This window comes from Pecten maximus, chromosome 4 (genome assembly GCF_902652985.1).
Source record: "Pecten maximus chromosome 4, xPecMax1.1, whole genome shotgun sequence".
NCBI lineage: Eukaryota > Metazoa > Mollusca > Bivalvia > Pectinida > Pectinidae > Pecten > Pecten maximus.
In genome coordinates this window covers 37,033,055-37,051,701 of record NC_047018.1, presented here as the reverse complement: position 1 = coordinate 37,051,701, position 18,647 = coordinate 37,033,055, and the positions used below count along the sequence as shown (strand labels likewise).

The following is an 18,647-nucleotide window of genomic DNA, read 5'->3' as shown; positions in this document are numbered from 1 at the left end:
GTAGTACGCTAGACCTTTGGCCTTTGACATCTTGTATTCAGCTTTAGATACGATTGAAGAGGGGTGCTTCAAGGCTCGATTCTGGGTCCTATCAATATAAATGACATCGCGGACAGTCAAGAATAAGTTTCTCGCCTTTTGATTGATGATACTTATCTTCTAGCTTCCTCTTTTTCTTTCCAAGAAATAAAACATGTACTTAACGGAGATTCTGATAACTGAACAAATGGGCAGAAATTTGGTTAGTGGCATTTAATGCAAACAAGACACTAGAATGATGAAATCGACGAAAACCTTGATGTGCGACCGAGGGAATGCCCCTTCAAATAGGTCAAATAATTTGAGAAAAACATACTTTAGGAATTTCATCATTATATGTCATGAATCGTACATTTTGTTCCGATTAAAATATTATCCAGATACCATTTTCTTAACATTTTAAATTCATTTTAATGCTTCAATAACATTTTAAATAAAAAAGAGGATTTGAATTCGTTTTATGAATATTAATATTTAATATGCTGACTACATTATGTTGCACATGGAGTCATATACATGCAAAGTTTCATTCACTACATCAATTATTCGTGAAGCCTTTAATGTAACCCAGGGTAAATTATTGGACGTTACACATAGTGTGTCAGGTCCCTGTGCGGTATAGATTGATGGCCTGTACTTATTGTACCTGTGAATCGTAGTGTGGTGTTATATCCGTACTTGTTACCTGTCATGTATTGTGGTGTTAACTTTGACCTCGGACACGCACGCTTCATCTGACAGATGAGTGTGGACACGACACTCGACGAGCGGCACGACTTTCTCTCTTACTTTCACTGCGCCTGCGCACTGAGCTTTCCTGCTAAATCTCCTTTCCTTTACCGGTCACTGTATGTACAACTGCTATCCGTGAGGGTCAGTTGTGTCACCCTGAACATCCGTGCCGTATACGGTAATATACATATGTATATTAACCAGCTGAGGGGATCCAAAAGCCTGGTAAGCATAGTGTTGGTGCGAATGGGAGTGAGGGTGTGCTCGATTTGGTGTATACCTGTGTATGGGTACGAAGTCGGATAGTGTGTAAACGCAAGTCTATATTTGAGTAATGTGTTTGTTTTTGTATTATAGGTCTTTGTCTTGTATGTCAATTGTCACGCACGCATATATGTTTACGTTTTATTTATAGTCTTATGTGTGTCATTATGTCACGTGGTGTGTATGTGAGTAAGCAAGAGGGTGAAAGACAGAGCGTTCAGGTGAGAACGGACGTGGAGTTGGTATTGTCCACTTGTATGGTAGTTTTATACCCCTTTTCCACCAGGAATTTATGCATGTGGGAAGCCTAGACAGCAGACTGGGGTAAGTATTCTCTCTATCATCTATAATTTGTTTTGAAATGGTTATTTTAATGCCATACATTTATGTATTGTGTCCCTGTTACCGGTCAAGCCATCTATCTATCGATGCGGTCCAGTCATTCGTAACTATTTGTTGTTATCGAAGACAGATTTTTACATGTATATGCATGTAACGTTTAAATTATAAAGTATAACTAGGAATATATATAGTATATTTATTATCACGCTATGTATATGTACGTTCATTGTTAAAATTATGTCAATTTCACTTATTAACCGTAGTTTTGTTCAGGTAGAAGTTGTATGGAAGCCCTGAGTTGTGTGTATGGGATAGCGTGGATGCGTGCAGGTGGAAAAATCTACGGAAACCCGTAGATAGCGTACGGCGTATGATTGTGTTATAATGTAAATTGTGGTTAAATAGTTATTTATGCAGATTTTTGGACACGCATCTTAGATTATAATATGTTAGCAACATAATTTAGGATGAATTATTGTAAATATCGGTAACTATTTAGGAATAAATTGTTTATGTAGTAGTTAGGAAATCTTAGACATTAATGTTGTGTATGGAAGAATGAGTGTTAATTCAATATTTTTGTACGTTTATAGCTTCACATGATGGGCAGGCAACGAGAACTACTTCTGTAAGCCGGCAAGAAAAGACATGACACCTCATCTTTGTAAAGGCAGCACCAGGACCGACCAAACAGATTATCGAGTCTTCAGGGTCAAGGTCAGCTGTGTAAAGACGGCAGTCTACAGGCAGGCATGAAGAGTATGCCATTTATCATTGGTGAAAGATAGCCTCGGATTGGAGGAACTTTGTATGACGTACCAGACACAGACAGGTATCTGGGTACATACACTTTGCTTAGAAGCAAGGTTACTGTGAAGAGAATTGGAGTAAATTCTCAGGTTCTTGGAACCCTACCTATTTAGCGACAGGTACAGGGATACTGTACACGCTGCATGTTCGGCATTGGACAACACTGAGACGTGGTGTTCCCCAGTTGTGAAGAGACTTTAGTTATCTATAGAACATTATCGTATGAAAGGTAGTGAGAGTGATCGTGAGTGTGAATACAACTAGGTATATATTAAGTTTGTGTGTGTAAATAAATTTGTATATATGTATTTTCTCTTTATTCTGGTTTTTCCTGTGTCTATTTCCTGAATGCTTGACTGAGGCTCGTCCTGCGTTACATCAATAAATCTGTTGAAATGGAAGAACCCGAGTACCTTAAATATTTAAACCCCGTTCGACATAACATGTGATTATGAATATTTCAAATATACCATCACGCATTGAGATACACTTAACAGTTTACTAGAAGCCATGTCTGCTCATTCTACATGTAGACATTCACTTGACATGAAGACAGATTTGTTGTGATGTCCAGGAGTATGAGCTTAGCCAGGTGATCACTTTTCATCTAAATTCAATTCAGAGAGAGGGTTATACTAGAGGTATGAATGAATGGTGAGCAATGAGTATAACTATCACTTTATATACAGGTAAAATAGAATGATTGTAGAATAAATTTGAATGTTTTATAAATGATAAAACACAAAAGTAATATCTTATTATATGAGAAATAACTTAAAAGTATTTGGATTTCTATTACAAATACATAATTATTTTTATGTAATTAAATACAAATGAAGATTAATGTGTTTAGGATGCAACCCGATCGCCACAATATACATATGTACCTCTCTCTTAGTATATCCCGTATGTCTTCGGGAAAGGATAGTTCCCCCGGTCATAGAAAAACTACCTCCGACATCTTCAGTCCATAATCCTTCTGATAGACAGGTACGGTCTCCACAGGTCTCCACAGTCGCAGCTACCAGCTGGAGTATCACTTCCGCGCAGGTGGATCTCAAATCCGCCAAGGTAGTATACATTTGAGTCTTCGCAATTATTAATAAAGAAGGATCGCTGATGAGTTCATGAAGTCCAAGTCGAACATCATGGGTATCGGCCAACTCATTACCCTGCAGAGATGGTACATCTGTTGGCTATCCGTAGTCTGCCACCCGTCTGCTATCAGGTGGTACCGGCGAAAGTGGTCACACAGATTCGGGGAGTTTGCACGAGGTCTCAACATACATTTGGCCATTGTCACCAAGCATGAATACCGTGTGAGCGAGAGATCGTTAGACAATTTCTTTCTCTTACAAAATACCTTAGGAATGTGTTCCTCGATTAGATAGGGCCTTGAAAATGATGTAGTTTTTCTACAGTCCTTGATATAGCAGGACTGAATCCAACGGCCACTCGTCTTATCCAAACTAGGATATTGAGTTACCCGTGCCTCAGGCACCCCTCGTGATGCCCACGATCTCTTCCTGTTAACCTCTTAATGACCCCCTCGTCCTCGAGGGATATCGGGGTTGTGATCACACCTCGGTGGGCCGTAAAGCGAAAGACGACACGCTCATTTCCCTTTCGTTGACTCCGAGGGCTATTGACTCGAGCCTTCTTCCGCCTGCAGTGGGTGTATTTTACGGACCGTCTCCCTGTGTTCCACGATTTCTCCGGATATCTCACCTCTTCCGTGGATGACCCAATGGCTGGAGTAATAGTATATCTCTTGGTTCCAGGCAAACTTTGGGTTCTCCCTTTATTCTTGAAGGCCTCTCAATCTTAAGTTTGTCTAAAGCTCTGCGCAGCCATAGACGGTTGCGTCTCCGTTTAGCAATAGCCACCTGGTCCAAAGCGATACTCTCAAAGATGGCTAATGACAACTTGTCATTCTTGTAGAGGTCCAGGAACAACTGCTCAGCATCCAAAAGCAGCCCCTCAGTGATAGCGTTCCTAACTATCTCTAAAATATACCGATTGGAAGCTAACTGCGTGGGGTTCATGATCCTGTAAAGATATAAGATATAAAGGCGATGATATATCATACTACCATCTAACTACAGACTTGAAACTTAATGCGTCTGTTAACACATGCCCCATGGTACCATTCGTCACAGTAGTCGCACTTGATCATGAACTGCCCACCCCAGAAATATCTACAGGTACAGTACACCCTATCGTCGATGCTGTTGAATATGGGTTTAAAAAATTAGATCTGCTTGAATGTTCAAGTTCATGCCTAACACCATCATGTTTGATGTTTGACCGATACAGTGGTTCACTGTTAATCGAAGAGCCCATGCTAGTTGTGGACTGCATTCATCAAAGTTCGGTTATACATTTCAACCTGACCATTTTAGGACAGTCTATAGGGAGTGGTACGTGATTGTGGATCTTCAGGTTTCATGGAGAGCTGAGCATAGCTTTCAAAATTCCGTCCCTGATCCGAAAATATCTTGAAGGGAACTCCGAATCTCGAGAAAAAGTTGCCAACAACCCGTCGCCTCAGGTGTTTTGTGAAAGCAATTGGACAATTTCCACCCATTTGGTTAATAAGTCCACCATCAAGAGGATGTATTCGTTTCCTAACTTCGTCCTCAGAAGCGGCCCCAGGAAGTATGGACCTCCTCCGTGGAGTTTCCTGCGTGGTATGGTACCAGTGTTTGTCATGCATGTTAGGTTTCTTTTTTGTTTTTGTTTTTAGACGGAGTTCTCTGAAACACATCTGTATCCATGCGTGACGTAACAATATATATTACAAGAGCTGTTGGAGAACAGCATAGCTCGTCTTGCAAATGTTTGTCAACAAATACTTAAAATATATTAATTGGTATGGTTGCACAAATTGCATTAATAATATTTATATCATTTACTTCATCAGATTGTGTATTGTGTATTCATGCAATTTTCAAAACCATACCAATTTATATATATAAAATGTAAATCTTTTATTGACAAACATTGGGGAGACAAGCTATGCTGTTGTAGATTGAATAAATATAGGAAATAATTGCTTTTGGACCAATTTCTACAAAAAAGTTTTATAAAATATTATCCTAATGAGAGTTATCTCCATGGAAAAATTTGGACCGGTATAAATTGTCTAAAGTAAGCATTTTCACATTGTTTTTTTTTTAGTCTTACTCTAGAGATACTCTTTTGCCAATTATCCGCACCCTAGTACAATTATAGTGATGAATTAATAACTTTCAACACTTGCACCAAAAATTTAACGCAAATAATTTTTAAGTCCAAAAAATTTCAAAAATCTGTTTTTTCCCAAAAAATCTTTTAGTTTAAATCCGGCAGGGGATAGTTTAACCCCCACAGGAACCATATTACCATAAATTACTATGCCTTTCAACACTTGCACCAAAAACTTAACATTTGAAAAGCAAACGCCGACGCCGGAGTGACAACATAAGCTCTCACTCTTCTTCAAAGAGACGAGCTAAAAATGCTATAAACGAGTCATCTATGAACAGATTGGTATGCGAAGGAAATGATAATTTATATTGAAAAGAAATCCACTACTTAGGATTGATGAAACTGTTGTTCTGCCTATTTAAGAGTATGCGTGTGAACTTTGGGATCGATGTTCAATAACCGATTCTTTGAAATTATAAATAACATAACGCAGCAGGCAGTCCGCATTATCACAGGTTTACCCGCCATTTGTAAATACTCCAGCTTCATAGTCAGAATCAAGCCTTCTTCTTAATTGTTTACTAATTCCGTCAGAAATGACGATTATATTAGCATCGATATGTTGGAGAAATTTCAGGTGCATGAAAAGGGTTAATTTTAAGTGATTTCTGTAGCGTTCTATTCGGAAAATACGAGACGCTGTCTATATAAGTCGGGATGGTTTGGCTTTGTTTGTTTAATGTTCTATTAACAGCCAGTGTCTGGGATGGAAGCCAACCACGGCAGCGGCTGAACATTCAAAATCTGAATATTGTTTGTCGTATGTCGAGTCGCTGAACATTCAGAATCTGAATGTCGTATGTCGTATGTTGAGCGGCTGAACATTCAAAATCTGAATGTCGTATGTCGTATGTCGAGCCGCTGGACATTCAAAAAGTCCCTCGTTGGCAAGTGAAGATACAAGATATGAATTTTTTTAATGTTGAATGTCGTATGTCGAATGTTGAGCGGCTGAACATTCAAAATTTGAATGTTGAATGTCGTATGTCGAGTCGCTGAACATTCAAAATCAAATCTGAATGCCATATCTCGTATGTTGAGCGGCTGAACATTCAAAATTTGAATGCCGTATGTCCTATGTTGAGCGGCTGGACATTCAAAATCTGAATGTCGTATGTCGTAAGTTGAGCCGCTGAAAATTCTAAATTTGAATGTTGAATGTCGTATGTCGAGTCGCTGAACATTCAAAATCAAAATCTGAATGTCGTATGTCGTATGTTGAGCGGCTGAACATTCAAAATCTGAATGTTGTATGTCGTATGTTGAGCGGCTGAACATTCAAAATCTGAATGTCGTATGTCGAGCCGCTGAACATTCAAAATCTGAATGTCGTATGGCGAGCCACTGAACATTCAAAATCTGAATGTCGTATGTTGAGCCGCTGAACATTCAAAATCTGAATGTCGTATGTCGAGCCGATGAACATTCAAAATCTGAATGTCGTATGTCTAGCCGATGAACATTCAACATCTGAATGTAATATGTCGTATGCCGAGGTGCTGAACATTCAAAATCAAAATCTGAATGTCGTATGTCGTATTTTGAGCGGCTGAACGTTCAAAATCTGAATGTCGTATGTCGTATGTTGAGCGGCTGGACATTCAAAATCTGAATGTCGTATGTCGAGCCGCTGAACATTCAAAAGATCCCTCGTTGGCTAATGAAAACACAAGATATGATTTTTTTGAATGTTGAATGTCGCATGTCGTATGTTGAGCTAACTTCACACAGCCGGCTGAATTACGTTTTAATAAGCATAATATCACATCAAAAATGAAATTATGAATATGCTGCTTAATTTAATCTGAAATTAAACGACAATATGAATTAAACGTATCAAAATGAAAATGTTCAAATAACGATAGTTGTTTTCAAATGTTTTATTATATATCTACAATGTACTTCCATGTGATGAAAACAAAATAACTGGAATTAAACATGTGAAATATATAACTGATTAATCAATACAAAAAAATAAAGTACCAAAATATAAATGAAACTTGGCCTGAACAATTGAACTTAGTTAAAGGTTTGTAAGGTAAATTTGTCTTAACTTAGTAGTTACAGTGTAAATATAACATCAAACTTAACTTCCAAAACCTTTTTAATAACTCTTTTAATATAACTGCTAGATAGCCTTATATAAACAGTATAGGTAAAAATCACAGGTAGCCTTGGGTACTGTCCATTACCTGTATGGGGGTTTTGCTATTCATCACCTCTTAAGGTGTAGTGCACTACTAGTTTACCTGTAGTTTAAATGTAGTGCACTACTAGTTTACCTGTAGTTTAAATGTAGTGCACTACTAGTTTACCTGTAGTTTAAATGTAGTGCACTACTAGTTTAAACGTAGTGCACTATTCACAAGGTGAAAAGGTTAGCTTACACTCAACTGTGTTTCTAATGTTTAAGTGTACATCCGAAATCGGCACAAATAGATCCAATAGAAATCCAAGTTAAAAAGATGCATGGAGTAAATCCTAAAGTCAAAGTTAATGTCTCTCGCTCCCCTTATGTACCATTATCATACTGACCTACTGACAACTGGCTCCTTACTTACTCTGATTTGTCAATATCGGTTAAACGCGAATTATGCAGAAAAAGAACAACAATCAAATGACATTTGGAAATTAGAATATTCAAAATGCAACAAAGAAAGAAGCGTTAAATCATAAGCAAGTATGGACTAGGGCAAATGGAAAAACAAGTAGATACATATACAAAGAAGCAATATCGCGAACAACGAACATCACGTTAGAATAACTATAAATTAGAATGAAATATTAGCGTTATGAATTAGGAATAGCAAGTAAGAAAAAGAAAATAAGCAGTTCGAACTTTGACCCTGTCGGCGTTCCATACTAAACGGGGTGCAAGGGATTTTTGTAATATTTACCAAAATATGGTTAATTTTATTAACAAATACGAATGTGATAAATGTGGCAAAAAATGTAGACATCTATAGATAGAATTTTGATAATATATCAATTTAACAGCAATTTTGAAAATGTATTTCTTTTTCACTTGATGGAAAGCCTAAATTCTACCTTTTCTGACGTTAGATTGATTACTCAAATAACCGGTGTATTATGTACAAGATTAGCAAGTTCATTTTTTCCTGTACGTCTTTGTAAAGTTCAATACAATGAAAGAAATACACAACAATGTGAAGTTATACTTATTTGTTTTTTGTTTTTCTTTTTATATTTCTAGTGTAAGTAAGCACTTTTGATTTTGTCCTCTAAACGGTAAAAAATAACATTATGAGAAAAAAGGAAGCTCACGTCATTCCCGTTTTAATGGCTGTTTTATATTTAGAAGAAGCTTATTTTCTTTTGACCTGCTTATTATTTAATTAAGCATTGATGTCATTTTGTTTAGTTTCATCGGGGTATGAAAAAAACCTGTTTGTAAACTGTATAAATCCACGTACCCCTATGAAACTAAAACATAATTGACATCAACGCTTATTTTTAATTTTTGAAAATAATTTTCTAATTCAAAACTTGTTTTATGTACAATTTTACTGGTTTTATATCGGATTCTTTTTCTCAAATCAATACGCAACGTCAATTGTCGTATTGTGACGTCACATTTTTCGCGCCATTCTCGGATTTTTTTTTTCATAGTGGTATGAAAAAAAATCTCAACCAATCAGAAGGCCGTATTCCGCTACAAACAATGGAAAATTGATTATAAATATCTAATAGTAGGAATTGTTATATGAGGCGTTAAATCAGCACAAAATGGTGAAAACTAGGTATTTTTCATTAAAAAGTAAGTCGTATGGGCAACTTAAATTGTTACTCTGAGTTAAATGAACAAGTTAAAGTAATTATTTAACTTTTATCATATAACAGAAAATACTATGTTTGTCAGGTGTGCAAACGTACATAAATATCTAACAATACATATAGAGGATAGTGTATGACTTTCTTGGATAAAAGGTCAAAACAGCAAAATCCACTTAAAATTACATATTGTGTCTAATTGGTATCGACCGGTCATAGCACAAAAGCGAGCACACGGACATACAATATTTCTTGCATTTTCTGCTATACCTTTGAATTACCTTTCCAAAAATGTACATTGTATATGAGGAAAAAAGTTTAATACAGAATATTTTTGATTCTCGGAGGTGCACAATTTGATAAAGGTTTGTCTAGATCCTGTGTAACACGTGTGTGGGGTAAATCATCTACATTTTGGTACGTAAAGAGTGGTTATACTTAAGAGGACGAAAAAACTGTATGATAAGATTTTATCCATTACTTATTTTGTGTTCTACTAGACTGGATGTTTTGTACAATCTTTTCAAAAAGCAGGCGAACCAGTATTCATTCACTTACCCTTAGTCGCATACCATTGGGGGTGTATAAAGAAGACTTTTTAAATAAAAGTTACTCAAACGTTAATGTTAAGAATATAAACTGATTGAACATTTACACGACGAGGTGTTTCCGAATCGATAGTCAATACTTTAAACATCTTTATAACTGTTGTGAGCGAATACATGGTCACTAAACAACAACATTCTGGTCTCGACAGAATACGCTGTCTAAAGAAGAGATTTGATTCGACAAGTACCTAATTTGATGATTTCATTGATACAACTCGACGTAAATAAGTTCAACATGAGAGAGCATGTTGATCAAGAAAATTATGATTTTGTAATCTGCAATTACTATTTTCTCGATGTTTGTACACAGAAAGCTGTTTTCTGCTTCTACGAATAAGAAAATGTACGTCCCAGACTGGGTTTTCATGATAAAAATCAATTTTACATTTTTAAATATGATGAACTACAGTCTGAATCGGACTTACGTCATTATTTTCTGTCGTCGGTGTCTTTTGTTCATCACTGTGAAGATTCTTGATCGTAAGACGTTATTTAGGGAGTTCCAATATGGTGCTATTTTTACTAAACCCCTATTGTTATCATAGTCTAATAAATTATTCAATACAAAGTTAATACCACCACTAATTACTACCTTCTCATTCCTTAAAGTATCCACTACATCAGTTATTTGAAAAGTCTGGGTTGTCCTGGTATGTCCTGATTTTGGCTGTACAGTGAAATCAAAGTTATCCTTGACCCCATTAGTATCGATGTCTACAACAAGAAAATTATAAAAAAATATTATTTTTTCCTAATGTACTCTTCCTTCAGAAATATTGTTTAAAACATTGCATTACCCCGTATATTGGTTTAAAAAAAATGAAGCAAAAATTGTAACCCCACTCGTTTCTTATTTCATTTTCTGCACGGAAGTAAAATAGTAACCTAAAAGTTTCTCTTTACTTTATCGCTGAACCCTTGACAGTTCGCCGACAGCATAGTAATTTCACTTGTATGCAAGATCAACATTGTAATCAACCATATACGTACCTCTCAGGAAAGGATAGACAAAGTTAGTTGGAAATGAGAGACAAGGGACTGTAAGACCATGGCAGCTCGATAAAAACAAAACAAAATCTATACTTTCGGACACAACAAAAACGAAATTACCACTCAGTACTTGCACTACTCGGTGTTCCAATGGACTGAAACTAATTCTAATATATGAATCATTGTTATTTTCATGATAAGAATCCTATACTTTAACAAACAACTTTCCATCTTACTTGGCAAAGAAAAACATCTGAGGAGCAAACTATGTTTCAATGCAACATGTTGGACATTTTATGGAGTTAGACATCTGCGTGTGTCGCCAACGTCGATTCATTCGTTGGGCTGGACCCTTAAGTACTTCAATTCTGTCTCGGTCCAATATATAAGAGGATTCTAAACAGAAATCGCGATACGAAAAACAAATCCGGACTATCATTTCACCTTGTCCGAAAAGAAAAGGATAAAATGCATTCTAGGAATACCCAGCAAAGAGTTGCCTATATAACATACATTTTTTAGCAAACGTGTTAAGGACGTCAAATGACAAACGATAAAGAGAACTTTATAACATTAATAAAGCAAATTACGTTTTACTGCTAAAATAAACACTCGACTTATAAATACAGGAACATTATATCCACAGAATCACTGAACACATCACACGCATACAAAATGTAACTTGAAGTACTTGCACGAAATATCAACTTAGCCGAAATAGACTAACAATGAACAGTCAACAGCAGATCTGTGGCAGAAACACAGGCTTAATATCCTTGAGTCTCTATTGGAGGAGAAGCGTGAAATCCTCCAAGATAACGAGATGGTACATTGTATCTCTTCAATTTGCGACGAACTTAAATAATTTCCTGCTGCGATAATGCATGAACTTCACTATAACGTTCCTAGGCTGTGTACCATCATATCTTCCTAGCCTATGTGCAATGTCTGCCACTTAAAATCTACATTAAGCGTATCATGTACAAATTCTACTATAGTGTGGACGCATAGGTTTATGGATTCCTTCTCCCCGACCTCTATTGGATATGGAATTTATTACACACGAGTAAGTTATTTTTTTAAAAGTTACAAAAGACACTCGCTAAAGCTCGTGTCTTTTGTAACTTTAAAAAAAAATAACTTACTCATGTGAAATAAATTCCATATCCAATAACCACTCGTTGTGTAATCTCTATATATATCATTTTCCTGTATAAGCCATAGCAAAATCCGTTCCTCCCAAATGTAACACATGAAGGGTAACTGTTCCCAGCATATCTGGATTAGGGGTTTCTGATCATGAGGAGATGTAAAAAAAAATATAGAATGCGTTCGGACGGTCGACGCTTACATCTCGGCGGTCGACGGACAAAGAGTGATTAGAACAGATTGCTTCAATGGAGACTTGAGACTACGTCAGAAAAGCCCAGAATAGGTAATGCATCGTTTTTTTTAAGTATTTCAATCATTCTCAATTTACGGCCGCTTTATTTGAAAGTTTGTAAATAGACTTTAAAAACCTTGAAAAATAAATGCCCTTTATTGAATTGTCTATTGTTGTGCTGTAATGATTACGGCAGCCAGTGTGCATCAGTACGTTATGGAAGAAAACGAACGCAATACGTTCTACGGAGATAAATTGGATAAATAACTTGCTGTGAATTAATGGATTTATGAGCATTCAGGTAACAACGAATCATAAATAGTTTGTGCAAAGATAAAAAAAAAAACTAAACAAAAAGGATAGTACAATAACTGCTGAAAATAGCTATTGACCTAATTTCTACAGTCTTCAATATCCCAAATAAGCCTTTTCCTCATGTGTATTGAAATATATATACCAATTAAGGTTCATATAAGTATCAGTGACATTTTACAATCATATAAACCTTTATTCTGGTGCAAAGGAAGAGAAAATAACTAGACCAATTGTTAATGTGTATCATGGCTATCCATATGTCTTTGTTTTGACATTTAATCAGATAAGTTATCTGTAAATTTCGGCAAAACATGCGTAAAATGCAAATTTCAGAACAAAGTGGATCAGACATATTCCGCAAAATAACCATGTTGCTATGTTCACAAGTGTCTATAGCAGGTACAGTAGTGCGAGCGTTCGTTTGTTTTTGATGCCATACTTTCTCATATCTTGATAAATATTGCCATTCGAGAAACATCGGCGGAAATTATTCGGGGATTTCTTCGCGGACATCTTGTTTTGCCAGTAACAGAATCTTCCTTGAATTCTGCTTATAATCATCTGCCACGGTATTGAAATGGACATAACATTAAAAAGTAAATCATTTGTTCTGACTCTTTCTGTTCCTCAAAGCTTACAGTTACAAGATCCTCTGAACACACTCGTACAAAACCTTTTTTCCGAATATCCCGTATATGAAAAATGCAAAATGACTTTGCATTGGATTCTGAGCCATGTCGGAATTAAAGGCAACGAACTTGTTCATCGGGGAGCAAAACAAATGGTTTAAATCCCCAACAAACAAATATCAGAGTACTATTTACAGGTTTTAAACCTTTTATTTGTACTGTCATTCAAAGTAAATGGCAGTAACGCTGGTCTCCTGAGACGAGCAGCAAAGTTTATAAAGTACAAACGAAACTTAAAACATCCATTCTCCGTCGGGCAGATCGTAGAGAGGAGGTTGTCCTTTCCCGGCTCCGTACCGAGCAAATATATCCTACTCATTCGTACTTTTTTAAAACGAGAAAATCCACCAACATGCCATGTATGTGACACTTCATTTACAGTTGAGCATGTTGTATAAACGGATGTCCTTTTACCATACTCCGTTTAAGTTAAAAGTTATATATATGACATCGTTCACATCATCTGTTTGTTATCTATTTCATTATTTAACCCTTTTTCTTTTAATGATCTAAATATACAATGCGAATGCTTTTGAAAATGAACATTTTTATCTTATTTGTTTAATCTAATTTCGGCAATTCTATACTTAAGTCGGTACAGACTACTGTCGACTTTATCTCGGTAGTCACCAACAGTCTGTAGTGTATCCCATAGTGACGTTTCAGCACTCTTAAAATTTGGTTTGTCTTAACTGTCAGGGCCAGTTTGATTCAGTACGTTATTTTGAGAGTTCTCCAGAGTTGAAACGCAATATATTTATTATGTCCACTACCATTTCATGGACGACAATGCATCGTTCCTTTACGCTGTATCCATATACAATCATTTTGGCACGAAACCTATAGTTGCACGCCCGGGATTATGTTCAAATGCCTTGGCCGTTGGCCACATATATAGCGGCCAATCATAGACAATGGCTCTTGTCATGTCGCGCTAGCCACCGCCTTCGGCCCTCACCAGCCGAAGGGTTCTTTGTTGTTATTTACTACTATCACCAAAATATTACTCTTACTTTATGTTGTTGTATTTTCTAGTACTGTTTATATATCATGTGATTGTACTTGTATTCTCTGGGTCTTGATACAGGGGCAGATTGCCTCGAAAATTTGGCATTGTTCATGTCCACACTGTTAGAATTACTTCTTTGGCCCAAATTATAACTCGGATTCGTATCCATAACTCGGACCATGCCATAGCTTGTAACTCACTCTGTATTCATGATCACTAAAACGCTTTTCATGATACATATATTGGGTAGTAGTAATGTACTGATAATAATGGCATGATTGATGATATACATGTACATGACATCTACTTTTTTTTTTCTTTTTTCTTTTTTAGTTAATGATGAATAATTGCTAAAAGTTAAATTAATTGTCCATGCGAAATGAAGATTTACCCTTTACAGTTCTTTAAAGATGGTTAAAGTGCAAGTTTTTATGGCAGCTGTGTTCTTAGCACAATTGCTAGTCAAATTGATCAAAAAATAAAAAATAAAATTTGGCCGAAAAAAATCTGTCAATTTTGCCTAATTATCAATACAAGGACATAAGTACGTCTGGTGATTCTATCCACTTACAAAGCACAGGAAAGGCTCAATTTTGGATTTGGATCCTTAATAAGAAATCAGCTCATTAAATCAAATGATCAATTGACAAGTGTAATCATGAGATGTGTGGCTATATATGTTGTCCAAAATAAATAAAATGTCAAAAAAAAGATCACACATGTTATGAAAAATGGAGAAATTGTTTTCCCTGGATCCTACCCATACAAACACTGGTGTTTAAAATGTAAGACGTCCCACTCAGTGCTGTCCTGGCAGGGAGACAAGGCATATACTAGTTGCCAAATCCGCTTCCAGAAAAACCGGTAATGCATGGTTTATTCATGACCAGCGTGCGTGGACAGAAATGGAGGTAACATACTTTCCTTGGGCCAATTACATCATGAATATTGGGCCATGGCCAATACCGCATATCAGCACTACTATAACAGATGTCAGCCCTTTCAGGGTAGAGGGAAATGGGGGTTTCGCAGAGGTTCAAGCAGATTTCCATGACCAGGTTTAGAGTCAAGGCTTTTGCTACTCATTACATAAACATGGTAAATGTCCCTCTCACCTAACAAATCAAGTTAGTTAGTTAATTAAAGTGCTTAATGGCCCATCAACACTATAAAGGTAATAAGGGCCAAAAATGTGATTAAAAATACGAGCAAGACGAGACAAAATGACACAGAAAACATGTAAAAATGTAGATATATATTGGTACACTCATGATTGGTTTGAAATAAAAAAAGTTGTTATGGTTACTCAAATTTTGTGATAAAGACAAATTACTTTCAGGTAGTTCAAAATGTTGTATATACTAACAGACTCGAACAGAATCAACTCTCTCTCTTGTAAGTTGTAGATCAATGAAATCCAATAGAAAGTGTAAATGGTACATTGCACACGATACACTGAGGCTGGTCCTCACGCTTCAATAAGTAGGAAGGCGTTATATATGTATGGCCCATCCTTAGACGGGCAAGAACAACATCGTCTGGTCGTTGTCTCTGTAGCAGGGCCATTCGTCGATGTTTCCTTTGATTGAGTGTCGTTTATTGTCTAGATATTGGTTTTATTCATTTTACCACTGTGATAATAAGAATGTAGTAATAAACGGCTTAAAATCGGTAAAATGAAGTTTAAAATCTGTTGGTGGAAGTAATGATGCCGCTTTTGCTGCGCGATCTGCTTTTTATGGCAAAGTATTCCGGTATGACCAGGAACCCAGCAAAATATTATATTTAAGACGAGACTATGCAGTACAACCAGTATTTTTCGAATAAACATGTTATCTATATTTCTGTTATTAAGACTAAGACAGAGAGTCGAAACAATAATTGCTCTCTTTACATTGTAAGTTTTAATGTGTTGGAGAGTAAGGCAGATAGCATGGGCCTCTGCAGAGAATATCGAAGCGTCATTAGGAAGTCGACATCCCAAGGCTGAATTTGTAGTAACCATGGCTGCCGCTACCTTATGATCGTTCTTAGAACCATCAGTGTAGAATGATTTGAAGCAACGAATCAAACCAAAACAAGTAAAAAGTAATTACATCACCACCCCGGTTAAATGTACATGTACACTGTCAATGTTGGAAGGTTTTTTGAAAGGTTATGGCAAAGGTTTATCAGAATATCTGTTGCTTGGTTTTTGAACAGGTTTTCGGTTTAATTTTTAAAGTCCGCGGAAATTTAGAACATGTCAAATCTTAGTTTCAACTTATCAAAAGGGAATCGTGGTTTTTAGCAAATTAAACAAAGAAATTGCTTGAGGCTAAATAACAGGCCCATTTAAAACACCGCCTTTTGCAACATTACAATGTTATCCTATTTGGGTAGTACCAAAACAAGAGCCAGGCGAATTTAGAACGATCAGCCATCTTTCTTATCCGGAGGGCCAATCTAGCAATGATTTCATCCCAGATAGGTGTTGTTCAGTAACCTACAGTACAGTAGATGATGCAGTGGCTCTAATTCTTTTGGCTAAAACAGATATAGCATCAGCCTTTAGGATAGTTCCCATTCACCCTTCTGACCATGATATGTTGGGGATATATTCTCAATGTTTGTACTTACTATGACAGATGTTTGCCTATGGGCAGTTCTATTTCCTGTGCAATCTCCCGAACCATTTAGCACGGCATTACAGTGGAGGAAAAAGAGGAAAAGACAGAATGCCCTAGTTTAGTTTCGACATTTTTGGGTATGGAGCTATATACAATCAAGATGGAAGCTCGTTTGCCAGTCGAAAAGGTTACCAAAGTTAGAAAAATTCTGTTCTCCAATAAGAGTCGTAAAAAACAAACCTCACAAAGAGAAATAAATATAAGCCACATCATCACATACGGTTGAATAAAGCGACTCGGCTAGATATGCAAGCATGGGCAATTTCTATTGACAGTTCCAAAGGCAAATCTATATTTTTAGATAACAAATGGCAGGATTATGATAAGTTAAATCATTTCACTGATGCGTCAGGGTTATTAGGTTATGGTGCAGTTTTTGGGCAATTGTGGTTTTACCGTATGGTGAAGGATTGCGGAATGCAGAAATTTCACATCACTATAAAAGAGCTGTTTCCTATCGTACTAGCTGTAGAGATATGGGGAAAGCATTTGCAAATTCAGTCAATCTGGTTCCATTCAGACAATAGAGCAGTTGTGGATATCATTAACAAAACATTCCTATATCATGAGATGGTGCGTAGACTGGTGTTGATCTGTCTGCGTTACAATATTTTGTTTCAGGCCAAACATATTCCTGATAAAGAACATCATATTACTCAAATAAACGATTGTTTGCAAATTTAAGCTTGGTTCCAACTCATCAATATTTCTAAATCTTTCAGTTGAGCAAAGTGCAACAAACATATAAGAAGTCAGTAGAGTGAGCAACTTATATACAAATAACTGTAACCGAAATACTAATTCACTGATATTTGTTAGACCAGTCTACAATGTCCTGGTCCATATGTCCGTGTCTTTATGTGTATACAGAAATCCATGTTGTTTTTGTTGTTTGCTCATTTTGTCTTTGTTGTTGTTGTTCCCCCTCCCCCCTCCCTCCAAATCTCCACCCTTATTCCAGTCTATTACATTCTTTGCTATTCTATAACGTTTCAATCAAAGATAAAGTCAGTGTACTTTAATAATAAATCCAACTACCTCATTCAGTTAATTTAATACATTTTGTATATCGTAATATATTTTCTATACCACCAGGGAGAATGTTATGTTGATGTAAAGTATTGTATGTAATGCTTCCCCATATGTATATATGTATGTTATTGTATGTCTTGTAAAAAAAATTAAAATGAATAAAAAATAAATAAAAACAAAAACCGTTTAGGTTTTCCTCGATATCCCTGACAAGTCGGACCACATTCCTGACATATTGTCTTAAATTCGAGCTTTTGTAGCAACTATCAACGACCGTAATATCTCTATGTATGCAGTATTAATTCAAGCTCACTTTCCAGTATCGACGTGCACGTGGTTGTATGCAAATGGAGGCTCGACGCGCGGTATACAGTAGATTTATCCATGCGTAATATTTGTTCCGGGTTAAGGATAGATTAATATGTATTTCGTAATTTACTGTCGGAAAGGCTGAGATTTTTATCCATAACTTTAATATTTTAAGTATACATTCTGCTAAAAGCATAATAATGGTGAGCAGTTATTTCATTGTTTGAAAACTCAAAGTTGGCTGATTTTTTTGCATTGTTTACACACAAACACCCTATCATACACACACACACATAATGAAACATTCTGAATTTATGTACAGAGCTCCCTTAGAGCATTGTTTTAATTTATTTTGTGTTCCACCCAAAACCCCCCAGCGACTTAGATCCCTCAATATTATGTACAACATTACCA

General features: G+C 36.2%; 1 long non-coding RNA gene across 1 annotated transcript; it reads left to right on the top strand.

Moving 5' to 3' along the window:
• The first annotated feature begins 1,148 nt into the window (after window positions 1–1,148).
• LOC117324812 lies at window positions 1,149–2,495 on the top strand. The gene is made up of 2 exons (XR_004532067.1): window positions 1,149–1,359; window positions 1,971–2,495. It is a non-coding gene; the product is annotated as an uncharacterized LOC117324812 (long non-coding RNA).
• The last annotated feature ends 16,152 nt before the right edge of the window (window positions 2,496–18,647 follow it).